Here is a 23,888-nt window from a genome sequence, read left to right on the forward strand (position 1 = left end):
TGAGTAGAGGGCAGCTGTGTCTTGGACATGGGGGTGTGGCATGGCACTTGATGTGCCTGCCACTTTCAGGGGCTGGCAGTCTGCTGAGCCACCGGCAGGTGTGGGTTGGGGCTAAGTGTAGTCAGATGACCCAGGGGGCTGGCAAGTGAGGCTAGGCCTGATCAAGGTAGTCATCTGATTGGAGGAGGGCTGGGTTTAGACAGGGTATAAGCCCAGACCCTGAGACCAGGGCTGGTAGTAACATCTTAGGAGCTGGTGAAGGAACATCACCCAGCGGGAAGGCTGCCACTCCTGAATGCCAGCAAGGAGAATGACATCTGGGTCATTCTCTGGGTCATTCTGGAAATCTGGGTAGTATCTAAGGAGATAGAGGAGGTTCCTGAGGGACCCAGTGTTGGGGTCCAGAAACCTGAGAAGGGGACTGAGTGCACAGGGTCCTAGTGAGAGGATAGGTAAGCCCTTGGAGAGAGGCTGAGAGTCTGTGGGCCTGAGGGGGTCTGGGTCTAAGGGGCCAAGTGAACCTGGAGAGAGGGGTGAAGTGTTTGGGAGACCTAGTAGAGGGTCTGGGTGAACCCAGTGAGTGGGACAGAGTATTGGAGCCTGTTAAGGGGTCCAGATGAGCCCAGAGAAGAGGCTGCATTTGCAAAAACCTATGGAAGGCTCTGGGTGAACCCAGAGAGAGGGAGCAATCTATAGAGGGCTCTGAGAGGGTGGGCCCACAGGCTAGGGACAGCAGTTACACAAACTGGTTTACGTGATTAGAAACTAGTTGAAAACTGTAACAGAAGTTCAGTGCACATAAACCAGTTTCAAAATGGCTGAAACCAGTTTAAGATAAACCTGGTTGGATGTAGCATCAGATTTAACTGATTTAGGTCAAACTATTTATGAAACTTCTGTCCCAGACCCTTTTCCTAGTTCAAGTTAAATCAGAGTCCTCCAGCATCCCAGCTGCTTTGCAGCCCTAGGCTGGGCTGTGCTGTCTGCTCCAGAGAGCAGGGCTGACTGCTCCTCTGCTCCCTAGCAGCTGGGTCACTGGCCTCAGTGGCTGGCTCATTGCACCCCTCCCCCCCCAATCTCCACAGGCAAACCACGACTGGGGTCTGGGGCCAGGAAGGGGGATTAAACTCACCTTCTTCCAAGTACAGAGCTGCCGTGCCCTGCTGGCTTAATGCTGGCTGCGACTGTGGACTACAAGTCCCAGAGGCACCTGGAAGCATGAAGGGGAAGTGACAAGCAACCTTGGACAGTCCTGCTGCTCTTATTCTGGATTGCAAATCCCAGAGACCTTGGGGTCAGCAGAAACATGCAGCCCATGCTGTATTTATAGTTCTTCAGTTTATAGTTTTTCAGAGAAAGAACTATTCTTATTCAAGTTTTTATCGAATTCAATGCCACTACTTTTTCCGCCCCTCTCCCTGCTCCCCAGACAGGGTCTTCACCAGCAAGTGGTAGAACATCTGTAAGGATGCCATCTGCAAAGCATGGGGCATGGTGTAGGAGAGGTGCAGAGCCATGCAACTGACCTATAAGGCCAAGACCATAATCTATGTGGTCATTGTAATGAGAGCAGGACAGCTTCCTTCACTGAATAACAACTAACATCAAGGCATGGCAGGAAAGAGCTGGCAGATTGCCCATACAGCAGAGTACATCAATAGATTTTTTAGGTACCCTGTGACAATGGCTGTCCCTGCCCAGCTGATCCATGGGAATCAGGCAGATAGTAGCTGTATCCCAGACCCTGGGGCTGCCCCCATCCAGTCCCAATGATCTGGGGCTTGAACTGGGTGCCTGAATTGGGACCTGGGGCAGCCTCCTTCCTGATCCCAGAGACTGAGCATGGGGTGGCTGTGTCGGAGACCACAGGGCTGCCCTCTGCCTGATTGCAACAATCAGCTAATTGTTGGGATCGAGAAGGGGACAGCTCTGGGATCCAGGATATATGTTACTTATTCCATTTTAAAAGCAGGAGACAAATCAGTCACAAAGATGTTCCATGTTAAATGAGGATAAACATAACGTCCATCAAGGAGGAAACTCGCACATTGCCGCTGGCCACCATCCACCGCCCCGTGCTGCTGCCGCCACACACCCGCCCCTGCTCCACAGGGGTTTTCAAAAAGGTTGAAAACCCCTGCCTCACATAACCAGAATGTTTAGATACCTGGCACCCCCCTTACCCCACTCATGCCAGTTAACACAGGTTTTACTGTAATATTTAAAATGAAAATCCATTCTTTAGAAATTGCCAGAGAACCTGAACACTAGTTCAAAAATTCATTTAACATTTTCAATGACATTCTGAAGAGGTAATTAATCAATTTATGGCACGTATTCAAGTACTATCACTTTTTTTTGTGTTTAATAAAACTCTCTCTCTCTCTCTCTCATTTTATCCCACTTCCTCAATATTAATTTATAAAAACTGATTTTTTGGTTGTGGAGGTCCTAGTTACATGAAAATACTTATGAAATAATACCGTGCTTTTTTAGAGCAAAGATTCTAATTCTGCTTCAGATTATATACTGAAGCAGAAATATAGGGGCAACTCTGCTAACTGCTATACAAATATATATTTGGAGCAAAATGCAGTCTGAAGTTCTCTCAGATTTACACAAGTGTGAAAGAGAGCAAAAATTTGCACCTCTATGAATATGGATTTGTTACATTAATATAAATTGTACAGATTAAGTTAGCACACACTAAAATCCAGACAAACTTTCCTAAAGCATTTTGGTTAAAACAGAAGGTGGGGTGAGGAGAAACTTAAAAAAGAAAAAACCAGACAGGAGTCTGCAATTCTGATTGTGACTGGGCACAGAGGTAGTAAGCCAAGTTAGCCTGAAATCAAGCAGGGGGTAGCATAGGGTGGCACCTTAGAGACTTGTTAGTTAAATCTCTGGTCACTAACTGGCTGTTATTATTCTTATATAATTATTGACTCCTTGTTAAGAGATGCCAGGCAATTTTTGTTTCCATGTAGTGTTTTGATCTGTAGTGGCCAAAATGATAAAGGGACTCGCATGCTACAATGCTTGGACTCTGACCCCTGGGTTTGATCTGGACTCTGAGTTATGCAAAACGGCACTACTAAACTATGAATTGGTTAGACTCAGAATTGACATTACTGAATTACCAGAAACTCAGTGCTCAGTTACAGGTTCTATCTAAGAGAATGATTACACCACATTCTGGCATGGGAAGCCAGCAGGAGAAAAGAGAGAGCAGAGGGTAGGTTTTTGCTATTTAAAAACAGCATACTATCTTTCTGTGAATGCCCCATTGCTATATCTATTTAACTCATGATGCTCAGAGTGCATAAACAGAACAGCTTTATCATGTTGTTTAGTATCTGTGTGCCTATCCTTCAAGCTAGTGACAAAAGCAAGAATGTTTTCTACCAACAACTAGAAGAAGAAATTGAGAAAACTCACAGAAATGAGACCATTATAATACCTGGTGACTTCAATGCAAGAGTTGGATATAGTTTTAAGCATTCACCTGGTATTCTGGGCAAACACAGAATTGGTAATATGAATGAAAATGGCCAGTGAGTGTTAAAACTTTATGCAAGTCAAAATCTGTGCATTACAAACCCCTACTTCTTTGGAAAAATCACAAAAAAGACATAATGGAAATATCCCATATCATGTCACTGGCACCAATTAGATCTAGTAGTGACCAGGCATAACCACCCAAAATAAATCCTGCATATGAAGTCTTATCACAGTGCTGACTGTAATACTAATGATGCCATACTCTCCTGCAAAGTCAGCATCAATGTCAAAAAGATCCACCATAGCGAAACACCAGTTATCCTCAGAAACGTATTAGCCTAACTAAAGACATAGAAAAATGCAGACTTTTCAGTGAAGAAGTTGTGAAAGCAAGTTAACCTAACAACTCAGTCACTGAAGCTTAGGAAAGCTTAAAAACCGACATGTACAATACTGTTGTAAGAGTGTTTGGCAAAAAATGCAGATTGGTTTGAAGACCACTCTGAAACCCTTCTACCACTGCTAGAAAACAAAAACAGAGCTCACCAACTATAAGAAATCTCCCAACACCATAACCCTGGAAAATCTGAGAAATGCTCAAACAGAAAGGCAAAGAGGTGTACCTAAGATGTTTAGCTAAAACTGTGGTGATACGAAGTTCACAGAAAGCAGCTGATGCAGGTGATAGCCCCATCACTTCCAGAGGCATCAAATAAGCAATTGGTCCAGTCAAAAAGAAAACAGCTCAGCAGAAAGACTTAATCAGAAATGTCATTACTGATAAACAAAAACAACTTGAGCACTAGATTGAACACTGTGGAATTCTATACTCCAGTGAGACTGAAATCAAACATGAAGAATTTGAAGGATTACCACAGTTTGAAGTTACGATGGATTTGGACAGTGAGCCAACACTAGATTTGCTGAAAGCCATTAAATTGATTCCTGGGAACAAGGCATCTGGCAGCAACTGTTACCTGCTCAAATCTACAAATGTGCCAACGATGAATTACTTTTGCAAGCTTCATGAAGTTATACTACTCTGTTGGAAAGAGGACGTGGTATCACAAGATATCAAAGATGCTAAGTTTGTACAGTTATACAAAAACAAAGGGGATAGAAGTGACTGTGACAACTATAGACATATCTCCCTGCTGCACCTCAATAGAAAAATTGTCATTTGTATCATGCTCCCTAGGTTGAAATCTCTAGGTGAAGGAATCTATACTGAAAGTCAGGACTGTCCACCATTGATATGATATTTTTGGTCAAGCAACTGCAAGAGAAGTATAAAGGAAAACGAATACCACTGTACATAGCCTTCACTGATCTGATGAAGGTCTTTGATACCATCAACAGACAGGGCCTTTCTACTGTTCTGAAGAAACTGGGTTGTCTCCCCAAACTGTTGAACACCATTTGCTCATTACATCAAGGTATGAAGGCAAGTGTATGAAAACAAAGAATCAAATGCCTTTAACATCAACAATGGGATGAACCAGGAGTGTGTCTTAGCCTCCTTGTTTTTAGCATCTACTTTTCATTCCTGCTTCTACATGCATTCAAGGACAGCAATGATGGCATTTATCTTTGAAACAGATTAGATGGAGGCTTGTTTAACATAGTAAAATTTAAAGCAAAAAACAAGGTGAAAGAACTGGTCCTGGGAGATTCCCTGTTTGCAGATGACACGGCCTTCATTGCCCACAGTGAATCTTCCCTACAAAATCTCTTACTCAGATTTTCTGAATCATGCAAGAGCTTGGGGATGGCAATTAGACTCAAGAAGACTGTAATCATGTACCAAAAGATGACAAACCAATACCTGACATTAGAGGATAAATCTCTTGGTGTCATTGACAGCTTTTGCTACCTGGGTTCTATGATCAGCAGGAATCTTGACCTTCAGACTGAACTGACTAACAGAACTAGAAAAGCAGCTAAGAATTTTGGGCTATTACAGAAATGTGCATGGAATAACAGCAAACTAACAGCTAAGATGAAGATGTGAATCTATGAGACTCGTGTGCTGTCATCTCTGCTATATGGTTCAGAAACGTGAACTACATATGCTAGGCACATCAAGAGACTGAACAGCTTCCACATGAGATATCTGGATAAGATACGGATAAGATCCTGGGAAGACAGAATACCAAACACAGAGGTACTGGGGCACACAGGACTGACACACTTGGAAATCACTATCAAGAAGAGGAGGTTACACTGGATTGGCCATGTCAGGAGTATGGGAGGAAAACGTATCCCCAAGAATATTTTCTATTACAAGATTTTTGTATAGCAAACTAGATAGCAGGGTTGCCCTCTATGGCAGTACCACAATGTATGCAAAGATGATATGAAGTTGTTCAACACTGATGTTGAAAGCTGGAAGGAGCGCACAGAATCCTGTCCTATCTGGTAGGAACATCTGGCACTGGGTGTAGCTCAACATGAAGCAGCTTTGATCCAGAGGATGGAAGCAAAGTGAGAAAGAAAACAGCATGCTGTAAACTTGGACAACAACTCAGACAACATATGGAGCTGTGAAACTTGTAACAAGCTTTGTTGCTCTTGAGTTGGACTTGTTAGCCACAAACTGATTAATCAGGCACCTAACTAGAGCTCTTAGGTGTACAACATGATCCAGAGGATTGATGGTTGCCTACCTACTAACTGGCTGTTATTATTCTTATATAATTATCGGCTCCTCATTAAAAGATGTCAGGAAATGTTTGTATTAGTTTCCATTTTGAACAAAAACTTGTTGGGGAATAAGGAATCAAATATAAATATTCACCCAGCTCCTTCATATGTAATGCAGGATTGGAGCCCCATTGTGTTGAGTATGGTAGAAACACATACAAGTGAAACCTTGGGTGGCATAAAGCCAATATCAAAACTCATGTTGTTTTCAGTGGGCATGTCTACTCTGTTCTTGTCGTGTCCAGAATGGGATGCTCTAAAGCAGGGGTTCCCAACCTTTTTAGATCGTGGACTGTAAGTGACCATGGACTGGCAAATTGAGGACTGGCAAACTGCAGTCTGGAAGTGATCCGCATACTGCAGACTGGCAGCCAACCCTTTTTTATACTGAGCAGGCAGCCAACCCTTTTCTGCTGCTCTGCAGGATGCCAGTCATGTCCACACTTCCGGTCTGGCAGCCAACTCTCCTGTGGCCCGGCAACCAACCTTTTGCGGCCTGGCACCAGGCCATGGCCCAGGGGTTGGGAACCTCTGCTCTAAAGCAGTGGAACCATATGAGCAACTCTAAGGCCATTTAAGCATGCTGGAAAGAGATGTCTGGAAAATGGCTATAAAATACCCTCTTAAAACAGGGTCACTGATGCATTTTCATGGTTTGGTGCTTTCAGGCAGGAACAGTTGGATGGGATGTGCTTGGGAAAGGCTCTCCTTGCAAACACCAGGGACTTGTTATGACCCATGTTTCAGCCCTGCAAAAGATACAGCCTAAAGGCTAAGCTATGCCTGACACTTTAATAGTCATGCAGGATTGTAAAGGGAAGTAAATCACTTTGCACTGTATGCAGTTTTTATTATAAATAAAATGTAAAACATCCTTACCTGGTTCTCCACTTCAACATGATTAGGGATATGGGTAAAGGAACACATTTTAGTAAGTTGACAGGGGACAGGGACTTATTATTAGGTAAGACCCTCAGTAACTGCCTTCTCATTCTTTCTCCACAGCTAGTAACAGGTTTGAATGCAGAGGCTTAACAACCAGGGGCTTCAACTTACATGACAGCAGGAATTGGGCCAGCTGTAGCAGCTGTACCAGCAGTGGAGGCAGTTACCATTCTTGCACCCTCTCTAAGGAGACATTCAGGTACTCCCATCCCCCATTATGCACTGCTCAAATATAACAAGATTAAATTGCCCTGATTTAGCTTCCACTTGCTGTGGGGGAAGAGCAGACAGATAGTTGCTGCACATCAGCTATTCCACAGTAGGCCTCTGCCCACCTGTTAACTCCCTGCAATTTAATAATTTTGCTCATAGCTGATTTCATATATAGACATCATGGTGAAGCTCAGTGTTGAGGAAGGATATAAAAGCAGAGAGGATAGTGGCCTCCCATCGCTCATATGGTTTACTGTATCAATCAATTTGCTTTTTCAATTTTTTTTTATTTCAGTCATTGTAAAATTAACGTGCCATATATAGTGACTATTGCTGACTGGAAAAAATGTGTTTAAAATATCTTTAAATACATACATTTCTTCAATTTAATGCACTCATGTAATAGAGAGGAAAATAACCAGGTAGTATTCACCCAGAGAAGTCCTGATCATTGAATTCAAAGGGGCTGCATGATGTTGGGGATCACCTAAACAGTTCTCTGCACAGGATCAGAACTTAGGGAGCCAGTCTTTTAAATATTTACTAGTAAGCATGATCAACAGCAATAAAATTTAGATTTAGACCCTTATGATTCAACAGTGCCAGTATATCAGCAGGGTAGAATTATGGTGGGGAGAATACAGGCTAAGGTGACAGACTGAACTCTCACACATTAGAGAGTGTCACCATTAGCTTTAATAATCAGCCTCTGTATATAATCAGTACAGAACCCATTCTGTGGTATTTCTGCTGAGACAGTTTTTTAGAATGAAACTAGTGTGACACAAGCCAGAAGCCCTTTATAATGAATAAAAAATCATACATATACCTCATCTGAATGGAAGTGAAAGGTGTCTCTGTATGTTTCCTCAAAGGACTCTCTTTGGTCAAAGCCAGAGTTAAGGTTATAACTATTTTTAAAATGGACTACAAAATTGGTAAGTGTCATATCTTCAGAAAAACACTAGAGGAACACACTTGGGATCATTAGCATCTGACAGAGTCAAAAGCTACATGTGTGGGAAGTGAGGAACCTATGACATATTATAATACCAATAAAAGTTAAACATATATCACTTTTATCTGTCTTCATTTTTAACTGGGCTATCTCAGTAAACTTAGGCTGATTAGGAGTGTAACTCAGAAGCTTCTAGTTTCACTGTCGACTCCAGAGACACTGCTATTCTGCAAAAAAAGGTACTATATCCTGTCCAAAAAAAAATTAAATTCACTAGGTAAATTGCAACTTTACCAGTCAGCACAGAGGGGAAGGTTTAATTCCAGCAAACATATACATAAACAGGAAATCTCTCTACAGTAAGAATGTGTTTTCCTTTTATACAATGGAGTTCAAAGATGTGTCATCATATGGTTTAAAACAAAAGCTATTTTTTTAAGTAAACTTACCAATTCCAGTAGGTTATGAGTATAACAGGCTTACATTACATTTCAAAACCTGTTAGAACCTGCATGGACAGCATACAAATGTAACCTCGCTTAGTCAGTGCATAGTTTTTAATCAGCAAGCATGTCAAAGCTTTGGGAAAAAACAAAAATCAATTTTCAGAAGTCAAATGGTAACAACTGCAGATTTAATCAAATTGCACCCGCAATCTTTTACTATTCTCAATATTTTTTAGAGAAAGCAGCTCCAGGCAAAGGATGAATTTTAATAAATGTCACATATTTAGTTATATGGCTTAATTTTAATATTTATCAAGCTAGGTCACTGATCCTTAGCAGAAATGATGCTGGCACACATCAAATGGAGTCTGATACTGTTCAGTAGGAAAGGTGTTAGTATGAAGGAGCTATTGCAAAGAAAAGCAACTAACATATAATAAGCTCTTAGTTTTACCTTATCACAAGAAGAAAAAAAGGCCTGAGACTTAAAACGTAGATTGAATGCCTCTGGATAGCAAATACCATTATGATGGGCATGGTATAAAAGTCTCAATAAAATAAGATTTTTACAATTCATGTGACATTTCAGCTGAATTCAGGATGAATTTAAAATATAGACTTGGGAATTACCTTCTTGTCAAAGGGCCTGTTTTGAAATGATCTTTTCTGGACTTGTAAAAGAGCTTCATTAGACAGCTTTAAGGCACATTGCAAAAGCATTCTGATTAAGTGCTTTTGTAATTATTGCACATCTCCATGTTATAAAAACTGCTCTATTGTTGACATCTTCTTGCAAAACTATACATTAGAAAATGTCCCAAATTTTCTTGCTTTCATTCCATCCCTCCACTCAGATCTTTCATAATATCATTAGGGGCCTAATCCAAGGAAGGCCCATTAGAGTCAGTAGAATTGAGGCATAGATCAACTCCTACTAAGTTACATCTCATGTCACAAGAAAATTATAGGAAAGCCAAACAAAACAAACAAAAACATATGCACATACAAGTCATAAATGACAACTGATCATTTTGGGAAATATACCTCCTTAATGTAACACCATTTTCTTCAGCAGATTTACACCCTGGATCAATTTGGCCTGATAACTTTACTTTTTCTTTATTTTTCATATTTAAAATAGCAGGAAAAAATACTTTATCTTCCTGTACAACATAATAGTCTTCCTGAAAGCAAATAGTTTGGCAATTTGCAAGTTTTGTTAATGCTAAAGGAAACAAGTTAGCACACATACCATGTGGTTGAATGCCTTTAGAAATTAGATTGAAACACTGATTTGATTTCCTAAAAGGTATCTGAAACAAGCAAAGCAACACAAGGTTAGAGATTTTGAGAGTAATGAGAATTTGTGGGGTTTCAAACAGCTCTACATAAAATAGACCCAATGTTCTGAGGAAAAAAGGTCACCTAATTATTAGTTTCTTTAAGGCCCTGTCTACACTGCATTTCCCCTGGGTGAGGAAACTGCTTTAAAAATGATTTTTGCTAAGATGTTTGCGTCAGCTGCTATGGAAGAGTTATAGATTTGTTGAAACCACTGCTAAGAAAAATACAAACATTTTAGAAGGGAAGTCCGACACAACAGGACCCTCAGGATATGACTGTGTAAGGAGACATGGACAGGCAATGTGGATAGATGTCATGCACTGTGTCCAGTGTGGAGTTGTAATACACTCCAATGGAGAATGTGGCAGTGGAGAATTACACGTAGATTGGGAAAATGGCAAGAACATGGCTAGTAAATCTTTAAATTGTGTGAAGAGGTACAAAGACACAATTGCAGACTTAAGCCATTGGAGACCAGATGCACAGGACTGGGCTGTTGGCCCATAATGGACTGTGACTCTAACTCCGTGTCACTGGTTCAAATACAGCCAAGAGGGGAAGTGACCACAGGTGTTGGAAAGCCTGTTTCACAAACACAAGCAAGAGAGTTGGGGTGAGGGGGATAATGTACAAACTAGAAACTACTATAGGCTTGTCTGAAGTGCCAGACATCAAATACCCCTGTAAATATCTACTCCCTTTCACATCCTCACAGCATCTCCTACCTACCAACATGCCACATAACTGGGATTCATAAGGTATCTTGAAGTATGGATTTCTTCCTCTCAGGTTTGTGACCCTACCCAGAGCGGTGTCAATCACAAAAGGCTCCTGAAAGGCTTCCCCAGTTACTGGTTAAGTTTCATACATGTAATCACACAGGAAGTTCCAAGATACATTTTGGGTGCCAGGAGAGGCTGGACCATGTATAGTTGTGCTGTTGCCATTTGGATGGGGGGGTGATGATCTCCCAAACCCCCAATACACACATCTGGGGGCCAACAGACCCTCCTCTCAGATAAGACAGCCCGTGAGGCACTACCTAGACCACAGAAGTAGCCCTGGAGCCAATAAAAAAGAGGTCATCAGGCAAACTCCAAAAGATCCCAAAGGAGAGAGGGGGCTCAGGACCAGTACAGGGGAAGGAAGATATTAGGGGCTTGTGGAGGGCTTATGGGAGAGCAAACAAAGTTTGCTAATTCAGCTTTTTGTTTACAAACCCTTCAGTGAACCTGTGCTGAGTTCTGGGTTTCTAACTGACCTAGCCCTTAATTACTTTTCACTGCACTCAGTGTTTCCCATATGGCTGTACATTGCACTGTCATCAACTTTAACCCATACACTGGCTCCACTGCACCTTCATAAAGCAACCCATTAACAAGAACAGCAGCAGCTTTGTTTTGTGATGGTCATAATTCTGAAAAACAAACACACACACACTAATCCAAAAAGATTAAAGACCCAAAAAAAGGAACAGCACTTCCCTGACCTTTTGAAATAGACTGATGTGAATGTAAGAGGAATTGTTTTACATATATTGTATCATTGGAAGAAAGAGCTAAATATGTTAAGACTGGTAAAGGATTTTATGTGGCTACAGGGGGTTTAGGGAGGTAATGGGTGCAAAATAATAATAGATGAATTCTGCACAACTCTTGCAAAATGGGAATTTCTTTGTTCTTTACTGGATAATGTAATGGAAATATTAGCTGTAAAGCTCTAACCAGCTCTTAGAGAGGCATGGGAATATTTTATTTTGCCTGAGTCTGTTTCCATGCTTTAAAGGTCTCAAAAATGAGCCCCAGTTATTTTCTACTTGCTAGCAATGCAAAAGGACTTTTTGGATGAAATGTATCAAAAACAAATGAAGTACTACACTATTTAAAGATGCCTATGGGCAGAGGGGAGGGGCATACACTACAATTTCTTGAAGAAATTCCTTTCCATTTCAAATGTAACAGCTTCCAAAGAATTGCCCAGATGTTACTTAAGTGCTGGGTTATTCAAATACGAATCAGTATTCTAGGAGGGACAAAGACTAACCTAAAGACTTACACTTTCTGTGACATGCATTAATATTTATAAAGCATGGGCCATCTAACTTCGTGCTGAAGCTGGCACACTTGTCCAATGCTCGGGGGGTGGGGGGGGGAGGAGAGGAAAAATTGCAGTATAATGGCAAAATCATAATTGCCTGAGATCTGCAAAATAATTTGGACTATACACCACAGAGGTCATGTGACTGAAACCAGATCGACTGTCACCAACTGGAATATTTGATCCTCACCTTAAACCCGAACGCTCAAGATGTGTTTGACAAACAACTGGCAAAACAGCCGTGAAGCCTCTGAGTCTGCTGTGCCTTTCTGTCCCAGCAGCACAGACAATTTTCCCAGTGCTCAAATACCAAGATAAGCACAAAGGCAAACAATACTGTATTTACCCAACTCTAAGACGAGGTCTTTTCCTCACTGAACATCCCAGAGACCTCGTCTTCGAATCACGTTGGAGGGTGGTGAGGGCAGGGGGCTGCTGTGTGGCTCAGCTCCAGCCCCTACACAGGATCAGGCCACAGCCGGCTACTGCCTGCCCCAACCCCAACCGCAGCCCTGCGCTCGCCCACCTGCCCCTCTCCCTGCCCTAGCGGCGGGTGGGGAGGACAGGCAGCTCGCCCCTGCCCCACCCACAGCGGATGAAAGACGAGCCTCCGAAATTCATTGCTATGCCTGGAACAGGAGAAGCCCTGTCTCGATGCCCCAAGCCCACACTCCGAGCACTGGGAAGGGGGCTCGGATCCGAGTGCACCCGCTGACCCCCAAGCCCCGGCCCGTCCCGCCCCACGTGGCCCCGAGCGCGGCAAGTGCCAGTCTTCTCGGCGCGGTCGGGAGCGGGCTCGGGGCTGCAGGCAGGCTGCGAGCGCCGCCGCGGCGATGCTAGGGCTGCACGTGGGGCGCGAGCCCGGCCCGCTCCCGGACCGCCGCGCCGCGCCGCGCCTGGCCGCCCTCCCGCCCCTGCCGTCGGGCGCAGCTCCCGGCCCCGCTCCAGCTCCCGCGCATACCTCGGCGCCGGAGCAGCTGCTCAGCGCCCGCCCCGCAGCTGGAGCCGCAGCATCTGGCCCCGTCGCCCGGGCTGGCGCGGGGAGGAGGCGGGGGCGCCGGGCACCTGCGAGCGCTCCGCTCCCCTCCGCGCGCTGCTCTGCGGCGGCTCCCGGCGGCGCCTCACCGCTCCCCCGACCCCGCCCGCCTGAGGCTGACCTGCCGCTGACTCACCGCGGCGCTGCAGCCCGGGGCAGCCCGCCCCGTCCCGCCCCGCCCCGCCCCAGCCCGGCCGGCTGCCCAAAGGGCGGCGCCCCGAGCCCCCAGGTGGCGGGGGTGGAAGGGCGGGTGGCAGCGCCGCGGGGACTCGAACCCGCGCTAAGGGAGCGGGCTCCGGGCTGCGGCGTCTGCCCTCTGCCGAGCAGGTGGCAGCCGCCGCCGCCGAGCGAGAGCCGGGCGGCCTGGAGCAGCCGTCGCTGCCCCCACACCCAGCCCCGCAGCTACAACAGGCTTCTCGCCCCCGTGCAGCACGACTCTGCTGGCCGGGCGCGGCGCGCACTGGGGCCAGCTGCCGTCGACAGCAGCGCTTCTCAACCTTGTCTGGAGCAGGACAGACCCATTTGTAAACAGCCGCGGCCAGTCCCTGCCCCAGGCCCCGGTGTGTGGGATAGGGGGGACCCCAAGGAGCCCCTTGCAAGCTGGAACCCTTTCAGCCTGCAAGGGAAAAGCTGCGGTTTCCCACGTGTTTCTTCTCTAAAAGAGAACTTATTTTTAAAGTTCATTGGCACCCCTTTCCTATATTCTCGTGACCCACTTCTGGGTTGTGACCCCTGGGATGAGAAATGCTGATCTAGGGCTGCCTCCAGGAGCAGACTTGGAATCGCCTCAGGCTGTCAGACAGCCCCTGTGCCCAGGCCACTGGGATGGGATCCTGAGACATGCCGGAGGCTGCAAGTGAGAGAGGAACAAGGGGGAAAACCCTGGTGATACCCAGGTCACCTTCCATCCACTCTCAGCTGGTGTGTGACAGGCTTTCCATGTGCCATTCCCCAACGTGGGCCAAAGCCACCATATAGAGCTATAGGGCGCCCCCTCTCCCTCCTCCCTTGATGAGGGGTCCACTAAGGGCCCATCACTGACACCATGGGACAAGTCAAGGACAAAAAGAGATGGGAATGAAGGTCTGTGTGACACAGGATAGTGGACAAGATGGACCTATGGTCTGACTCAGTAAATGGCAGTTCTTATAGTTTAGGACTTAGTCATGCAAGCCAACCAGAAGGCAAGTGTTGTCTCCATTTTACAGGTGGGGAATTGAGGCACTAATCAAGGGATTAAAACACTCACACAAGGTTACACAAGGAGTCTGTAGCAGAATCAGTGTCTCAGCTCCAGGGATAATTGTTCTTAGTAACAATTTTGGACAGCTACTGATCAAAACCAGATTTTAATGGAAAGACTCCATATCCCATTAGCAATCACTGGACACAGCCACTCACCTTTTACATGTTATAATATAAACCTATCACTTTTTAATTTTGCCCCCCAGGTTTATTCTCTTTAATTGTGCTACTAAACTCAGTAGGAGCTCTGGAGGAGTGGGACAAGGAGGATGCTGCTGCACTTCATGAATTGCCACTGGGGGGTGGGGAACGGGACCCTCGACTTTTAAAATAGACATTTTTGTGGGGAAAAGTAATTTTTAAAGAGTAGATTTTTTTTCTGAGCCTGAGTTGTCACACTAACTTTTGTACATACAAAAATAAAGCTTAGAAAACACTTCTTTCCAAATGCAGCCAGCCAACCTACCACTATATGCATCAGCAGCACTTTCACAATGTGTTTTTTGCCTGTCTCATATGAACTTCCTGGCATTAGAAGTAGAGACATCTAACCTAGTTGGAAAATAATTCACTGACAAAAAGAAATAGCTCTGGAAGCAGTATGTTGCCCTTTTCTATTTTATCTGCTTACTTTGCGAAATCTTTATAATATCTTGCACTTCAAATAAATGCCATAAAAGAATATTCTGATTATTTTAATCAGAAGAGTGTACTACTCATCCAATAGCTACTGCATTTTTAAAAGAGTAGTTTTATTTACTGTCTTCTTATTTGAAAGTGCTGATGATGTACTGGGAGATGTACAAAATGAAAATAAAAACAGGCTTGGCCTCCCCAAAACACAGAATCTATAAAATGAGCAAGCCATAAAATAGTTTGATTAAATTGTTGAACGTTGTTTTGAGGTCAGTAGGAATCCTTCTATTTGTTTCAATGGGCTTTGGCTTAGAATCCAATACTGTAAGGAAAGGCGATGCGTTATTATTGCTAGTACTGAAAATCCTAATACACACTTGTGACTGTTTTATTGGTTCAAAGAACAGCCTTCCAAGGAGAACATGGAGGTTGAGCATACTGTATATGTGCCAAGCCTTAGAGACAGTTGCCTTTAGAGCATACAGGTAGACACGCTGCTTCCAGGAGAGAACATGTTGAGAGAGGACTTCACCTTCTGCGTGAGAGTAATGAATGTGTTCTCCTGCACTGCAATTAAACGTTGTCCTCCAGCTTTCCTGAACAACTGCCCTTGTGCCCCCATTCCTGGGTAGTCATTATCCAGTTCAATTAGTACATAAGTATGAACAGCTACATGAGATTTGGATACTTTATTATTTCTCAAAAGAAAAACTAAAGAAGAGCTCAACTGATCATTTGTATGTAAAGATAGCCCCTGTCAAGAAACAAATGATTCATTCTAGTCTGTTCTTTAGTGGCTGATGCACCTGCTTTGACTGAATAGCCTGCAGTAGAACTGTTATCAGTGTTACAGTCTGTGCTATTCTAAGGTTAACAAACGGATTGTCCCCAACATAAAAAGGAGAAACAGATGTTTCCTTTCAATTTTGACCATGCTGATGCCAAGCTATTTTAGGTTAGCAGTATGAGACAGTACAGTAGGGCTTAACAATCCGCAGATATGTTTTTGTTCCTAAGGTGATAGACATGACACCTTAGCAGGAGGCTGAGGCACTTTTCAGGAGCAGAGAATTGGTGAAGCAGGATCTGGCTTGCTTTCTATTTGTCTTCAAGTTCTTCTCCTGACTTCTTCTCACCTACTTCCTCTGCCTAATTTGAGCTGGTACTTTGCACTTTGAAAGGAAGGCTGGCACAGATATAATAAGCGTTCTGCATTTTAGAAGTTGGCTGCAATGGCAAAACAGTTCAAAAAAGAGGCAGAAAAATCTGAGCAGTCTGTTCAAATACAACTGGAATGCACTGTAGAGAGAACTGGACATCTGCCTCCCACCATTACTTGTTTCAATATAGACGTTGAATGAACAAGTCCAAGAACTGTCTAAAGAACAAGATCTTAGCCTTACAGTAATGATTTACAAAAGAAAGCTTTAGAGCTGATCTCTTCAGTGTCAAGGGTGGAGAATGAAAATGCAAAATTCCGTATTTCTGTGAATTACTAGTGTCATGTAACAGACACATTCATCTACCCTTATTTACACCAAATGACACTCTCGCAGTGAAGAATTAATATGAGTGCAGCTGGCAGAATTAAGTGGAGGTTAAGCACCTAAATACTGTTGTGGATCTTGGCCCTTTTTGCCCCAGTTGGTAGTTTAAAAAAAACTTATTATAAGAATAAGCCCACTGTGAATATTTGTATTAGAAAATATAATACTGAAGCTCCTTCAGACAGATGTCTGAAAAACTTCACTCTCTCACCCTTGTGCAATTATTTAGAATCAACTCCAAAAAATAAATTTACATACCTAAAGAGCATTTTAGATGGGTGTAAGCACCTAAGTTCAAAGCAATCTATAAAAACTCTGACTAGGTGCAAGTGTCTGAGGCATATACATTTTTGCCAGTTATTAAAACTAAAGTTATTATGGTGCCTAATATTTCCTTTGGTCAGAGGCATGGGTGGATCTGGGATTTTGTAAAGGGCATGCAAGCCCATTGATTAACACTGTTAGAATGGCTGCATCCCTGCTCCCAGGATGCCCTGGGACAGGGAAACCATGGACAGAAGCATAAGCTGGGGACTTAAACATTTAAAATTTTTTTTTTTCCTTTTTCCTTCCCCTCCATGTTCAGTGGCACATCCCCTCCCCACCCTTCCCACCCCCTGCTTGCTGCTGCTGCTTTCCATGTCCTTGGCTCTCACAGGGGTGGGGGAAGCTCCAGAGCCAGGCTGAATGGGGATCTGGGCTCAGCTATGGACAGCAGCAGCAGTGGCAGGTGGTGTCGTCCCCCCCACCCCCGCCCAGCCTGTTCCCAGGCTGGTGTGGAACACTCCAGGGGGAATCAGGCAGGGAGGAGGAACCCACCCCCACCACTATTGCCCTGGAATGAGCCTAGTTTTACAACAGCCTAGCTGGAGAGGGGCAAAAGCTGCTCTGGAGTTCACCCCACTCCCAGGGTAGCTGGGGACAGCAGCAGTGGTAGATGTGGGGTGGGAGAGGAAGGGACATGCAGCTGACCATGGAAAGGAAAGGGGGAGGGAATTCTTACCTGCTTTGGGGACTTAAAAAAAAGTCCCCAGCTGCTACTCCCATGTTGTAGTCTGAAAGGTGGTGTGGGGGAGCAGGAGTGCAACCATCAAACTGTACCCACTTTGGGCCCACCCTTTGAGAGGTGTTGCCATCCTGAGCCTTCAGTACATCTCATGCCTTTGGCAGGGGTGTCAAATATATAATTTGCAGGCCAGATCTAGCCCCTGGGGCTGTATCATCCAGCCCCCCGGTGCTGCCCATGGGTGTTCAGAGTGACCCACAGGCAACATGCTGGGTGCACTGGATGGTGCCACATGCTATACAGGTCGTCCGTTCCAGCTGGCATCCTGGAGCAGCGGAGTGGTACATAGTGTATGGGTACATAGTGGCTGTGTGCTCTAGGGCCGTGCTTTTTGTAGAGTCCTGCAGTGGCAGCTCTGGGGGTCCAGAGCTGTACTGCACAGCCCAGTGGCAGCAGCAGCTCCAGAGCTATACAGCAGCAGCTCTGGACCTGGAATGCATGGCTGGTTTGTGGGTCTGGTGTGACCTGCAGACCAGCTCCATGCCACTAATCTGGCTATGGTTGCCCCCTCACCCCTTTCAGATGACACCACAGGGCCAGATGCATTTGATTCTGCTGCCTTAAGGCCATTTGGGAATCACAGACTAGGTGTCCCCATGCCTAAATACCCTGGGGGGCCCAGTCTGGTACACGTGCTCAAAACATGTCCCATGTACTGACAGCACTGAGTTCAATACAAACACAATAGCTGCAATGATACATAGATACATAGATACTAGGGTCGGAAGGGACCTCAACAGATTATCGAGTCTGACCCTCTGCCCTGGGCAGGAAAGAGTGCTGGGGTCAGATGACCCCAGCCAGATGCCTATCTAGCCTTCTCTTAAAGACCCCCAAGGTAGGGGAGAGCACCACCTCCCTTGCAACCCTGTTCCAGATTCTGGCCACCCTTACTATGAATAAGTTCTTCCTGATCTCCAGCCTAAATCTGCTCCCTTTCAGTTTGTGACTGTTGTTCCTTGTTACCCCAGGAGGTGCCCTGGTGAACAGAGCATCTCCAATTTCTTGCTGCCCCCCCTCCAAATGAATTTGTAGGCGGCCACCAGATCACCTCTCAGACTTCTTTTTTGGAGGCTGAAGAGGTTTAAGTCCTTTAGTCTCTCCTCATAGGGCTTGGACTGCAAACCCTTAACCATATGAGTGGCCCTTCTCTGAACTCTCTCTAGGTTATCCACATCCTTCTTGAAGTATGGCATCCAAAACTGGACTCCAGCTGCGGTCTGACCAATGCTGCATAAAGTATCACCTACTTGGTTCTATTTGTCATGCATCTGCTAATGCACGATAAAGTGCAGTTAGTTTCCTGATGATTTCTTCACGGTGATGACTTGTGTTCATCTTGGAGTCCACTATGACTCCAAGATCCCTTTCGGCTTCTGTGCCGCTGAGAGGGTCATTCCCCAGCCAGTAAGTGTGCTGGATATTTTTACGCCCTAGGTGCAGCACTTTGCATTTGTCTTTGTTGAACTGCATCCTATTGTGTTCAGCCCACTTTCCCAACCTGTCCAGGTCTGCCTGCAATTGTACCCTACCCTCTGGTGTGTTCACTTCACTCCACAATTTAGTATCTTCTGCAAACTTGGACAGAGTACACCTCATGCCCACATCCAAATTGCTGATGAAGATATTGAAGAATACAGGCCCACAGACTGATCCCTGCAGGACCCCACTGCTCACATCCTTCCAGGTCGATAGCAATCCATCCACCACCACTCTCTGGGTGTGACCCCCAAGCCAGTTTGCCACCCACCAGACTATGTAAACATTTAAGTCACAGTCTCTTAATTTATTTATGAGAATGGGGTGAGATACCATATCAAAGGCCTTCCTAAAATCCAAGTGAACAACATCCACCACTACTCCTGTGTCTTAAGCGTTTTGTGACCTAGTCATAAAAAGAGACAAGATTAGTCAGGCGTGATCTACCTGCTACGAACCCATGCTAGTTGTCCTGCTGAATTATTTTTCACACTGAACTCTCACAAATATGATCCTTAATAATTTTTTCAAAGACTTTTCCAAGGAAACTTCCATTCAGATGCATGGCTTGAGCTGGGGCCCACCATTTGTATGATTGCCTAGGACACTTGTATGGAAACTGGGAGGCCCATGCTGTTCAGTCTGATGGGGTTCAAACCCAGATCCTCCAGCTCTCCAAAAAGTGTCCCAATCATCAGCTTACAGGCTGAGGTAGAGGCACTCTGCATCTCTCCTACTGAAGCTGTGTCACAGTGCAGAAAGGAATGCATGATTCATAGGGATAGAGATGGAGTCATCCACAAACAGCAGGATTCTACAGCCCAGGGATGAGGGCTGTCTCCTGAGAGTGGGGGTTGTTGTGAGTTCCAGTACCTGCTCTAAACTCTGTTTACATATTTTAGCTAACTATTCCTTAAACAGAATGCATGAGCAGTCCCTGGACTAGGTACCAGAACCATAGGCTGCCCTCTTCCTAAGGCAGTGAACACATCCTGTGACTATAAAGTCACATTTTATTTTACTTCCTGGCTGGTGCAGAGATACTCCGTTCCTTTCAGCAGTGTCTTAACTTCACCAGGAAAGATGGGAGTGGTTGCCTGTGCCAGTCACCCTACAGCATGCTGGGTAGGACACACTTCTGGGAGACTGTAGCAGGCTTGCAGTCACAGGGGTGGTTGTGACGCCCCCTGGTGGCCATGGTGCCCTTGCCCCGATGCCCCTGCTGGCCACGGCATCCCTGCCTGGCTCTCGCTTCCTGCCGGACCCCACTCTCAACCACTCTTGGGCTGCCAGCCCTTTGAGTAGGCTTTGCCTGCTCTTACAGGGTTGCAGGCTAAACTGCTAGTACAACTTACTAACAAGCACTTGCCCTCTGGAAGGCAATCAGGCCTTCCCTAGGCTTAATAAACTGGGCCACATAACTAAGCCCCAGGGCTGTGCAAAATGGCTATATTTCATTTCAGTTTTGAATTTGGTCATTTCAGAGGACAGTGATTTGTTTTGGTGTTTTGGATCACTGTTCCGTTTCAATTCAGCCAAATCTGTTTTGGAGTTTCAGTGCAGATTCAGAGATTCAGATCAGCCAGGGAGAGGCAGGCACAGCCAGGAAGCTGCAGGTTCTCCCGCAGCTCCTCTGGCTGTGCCTGCCTCTGCCTCGGTGGGAGCTGCAGGAGAAGGCCCCATAGATGCTCTGCCTGGCCCCATCACCCGCCCGGCCCCAGCCTCCCGGCATTTTAAAAGAAAAAAGAAAAAAAAAGCCCTGCACTCACCAGCTAAAGTAGCGGCAATTGGGGTCTCTGGGGGCTTGTGGCAGAGCCCCCCTGCACAGCATGGGGCAGTGGGGATCACTCCCCTGCTTGGCACCTATGCAGCAGCTGTTGCATTGCACGGGTGCAGTGTGGCTTAGCAGGGTGCTGCATGCTGTCTGGGAGCTGGGGTGGCTCCAGCAATCAGCCAGAGCCCAGCACCACTCAGCCTCAGCTCGTAGACAGCATGTGGTACCCTGCCAACCCACACTGCACCTGCCAGGCTGCGGGGGGCAATCTCCTCTGCCCTCCGCTGCCACATGCTGTACAGAAGGGCTCTGCCACGAGCCCCCAGAGGCCCTGATTGCCACTGCTGCTTTTTTTTTTTAAGCTCCACACTCAACAGCTGCAGCAGCAGTGGTTGGGGCCTCTGGGCACTCATCACTGAACTCCCCCATGCAGTGTAGGGTCATGAGGGGCAACAGGGATCCAAAATGAAATGGCTGCTGAAATCTTGTACAGCCCTACTAAGCCCCTTTCTGCCCCAGGTACCTTCCCTTGTTCCCCATGTTGCAGAGTGTCTTTCTTCCAGTACTCAGCAGCTCTGCTGCTAGGAGCCCCTCACTTCATAGGCGATGCATGGGAGGGTGTGTGGGGGGGGCACACGCCCCCCATGAGAGCACTGGTACCCCACTTCACAGTGAGCGGTCTGGCTGGTAAGGGGGCATGGAAAGTGCTAGTGCCACCCCTGAAATTGACTCATCTAGTGGACCCCCCCCACCCCAGTCACTGGCTGTCCCCCTCTGCCCCTGATCGTGCCCCACCAATGTCCCCCCAGACTTGGGAGGCACCAGTTGCCCATGCCTCACTTCATGGCTCATAGGGCTGGACTGCCTGTCTGGCTCAGGCTCAGGGCTTATATAGCTCCATCCCCGCCTGCTGTTGGTCAGGTGAGTCCTTAATTACCCCCTTTTCCCACCTGCAAGCAGCCTTTCACTGCCTTGCTATAGAGACACTGTGGGTTTGAGCCCCCTTGGACTGAGGAGAGAATTGATTAATTTTACTATTTCCTGACTAAATGCTCTAACCACTAGCCTTTCACATAAAAGTGACCACTATGACTTCCTTAGGTCTTGTTTTAAAAGAGAACAGCGAGTCAGCTGTCTGCTGAAAGGAATGGTTTATGTGCCTATGAGTATGTCTACATGTCACTGTACGGCGATGTTGCTTCTGCGCCATGCTCTAGTGCTTCCTTTTGGAAGTACTAAAGCACTACGCAGTATGGCATTTACTGCGCCTTGCGCACAGTGCATGGGTAGATTTAGCAGCATGGGATGATGCATGGCTGCACTCTGTCCCTGCCCACCTGTGTATACCCACTAGGGCCTTCTCAAGTACCCCAGGGGTATGCACACCCCCGGTTGCCAACCCCTGATCTAGGGATTTGTTAACTAAGCCCCTCAATCCTTGTATGATATGATAAAAAAATATAATTATATTTATTTTAAGGGCTAGGGAAGAAGTTACACATAAATCAGTATAAGTGATTAGAAACTGGTTCTCATCTATAACATAACAGAAGTTCACTGCCCATAAACTGCTTTCAAAATGGCAAAAACTTGTTTAAGATAAAATCTGGATGTAGTATCAGATTTAACTGACTTAGGTTAAATCAGTTTATTGAACTTCTGTTCCAGATTCCCTCCAGATTCAAGTTAACTCACAATCCCCCAGCATCCCAGGATGCTTTGCACCTCCTCAACAACCCCCTCCCACCCTTGCAGGGTGGGCAGGCTAGGCTTGGCCCAACCTGTCTGCTCTAGCGGAGGAGGAGACATGCCCTAGTGCGCCGCAGCTTCTGGCCTTACCCACTGCAGGCATGTGGCTGCATTTCTGGAATCAAGGTCTGTTCACTTGCTTAAATTGGTTCAATCTATGCAGCTTAGACAAACCTGTGAAGACTGAATCAATTCAGCCTTGGGCTTATTGACTGCTTGCACTTAGCAAAGAAGAATAACTTTGGTGTAAGAGAGCACTAAGGTGTTTTGTCAAAGATGACACAAAAAGTCCATGGCAGAATCAGGAATAGGAATCATGAGTAATGACCCTAAGGGGTCAACTCTAACCACAAAACCACACTGAGTAATTTTGCTCTAGCCTGACAGAACCACTAGAATGATACAAAGGACATAATCACAACATGAGTCTGATGAATGCACAGTTACCACTTGGTATCAGAAGTGATGTCTTTACTATTATTGTCATTGGCTGAGAGGAGTGAGGCCCTATGCTCAACCTGGCTGCATTCCTCTGCTCGTCTATCTGCAATGTGATAAATGTTGAATAACACACATCTGAGCAATCCCAATATTTCAGAAAAATGGCCTAGGCACCAATGGGCAGAACCCTACTGATTCTGGTGAAAATTAGCAGACCTGAAGGGGAAATGGGAAAGGGCACAGAGCTAAATAACACCCCTTATCTCTACCCTGTACCTCTTCTCAGTGCAACTTAACATTCCCAAATGACTTGTGTTCTAGGCACAAAGAAAAGAAACAATTTAGCAAGCTGAAAATTTTACAGCCTGTCGCAGGGCACTTTAGGTACCCAGCTCCTATAAAGAGTGGAAACTGCTAGGGAAAGAGCCCTAGCAGTGAGTAGGGAGCCTCAGCTGTGGGTTACCAGGGCAACCAGAGTGAGCTAGTGGCCCACACCTGCCAGTGGTCAGCTGACAGGAAGGGGCAGGGCGTGGCTCATATATAAGTCCCAGGCCTGAGGCCAGGATGGCAGTTCCCTGCTAGCCACCAAGGGGGAAGGAGTTCTCCCAAAGCAACCAAAGAGGAGAGGCCTGTGTTCAGGAACCGCTCCTGTCACTGTTGAGGGACGGAGTATTCCCCGGTAGGGTGAATGATGTTATAGCCAGGTGG

General features: G+C 45.8%; 1 protein-coding gene across 2 annotated transcripts in view; it reads right to left on the reverse strand.

The window, feature by feature from the left end:
* MET (MET proto-oncogene, receptor tyrosine kinase) overlaps positions 1 to 13,330 on the reverse strand; it is a 128,054-nt gene extending 114,724 nt beyond the window's left edge. For both annotated transcript variants that reach the window (XM_059725949.1, XM_059725948.1), the window contains exon 1: positions 13,169 to 13,330. The gene's annotated coding sequence lies outside the window, so the exon portion shown is untranslated. The remainder of the gene's footprint in view (positions 1 to 13,168) is intronic.
* Positions 13,331 to 23,888: the final 10,558 nt, after the last annotated feature.

Source organism: Alligator mississippiensis, chromosome 4, assembly GCF_030867095.1.
Source record: "Alligator mississippiensis isolate rAllMis1 chromosome 4, rAllMis1, whole genome shotgun sequence".
Taxonomy (NCBI): domain Eukaryota; kingdom Metazoa; phylum Chordata; order Crocodylia; family Alligatoridae; genus Alligator; species Alligator mississippiensis.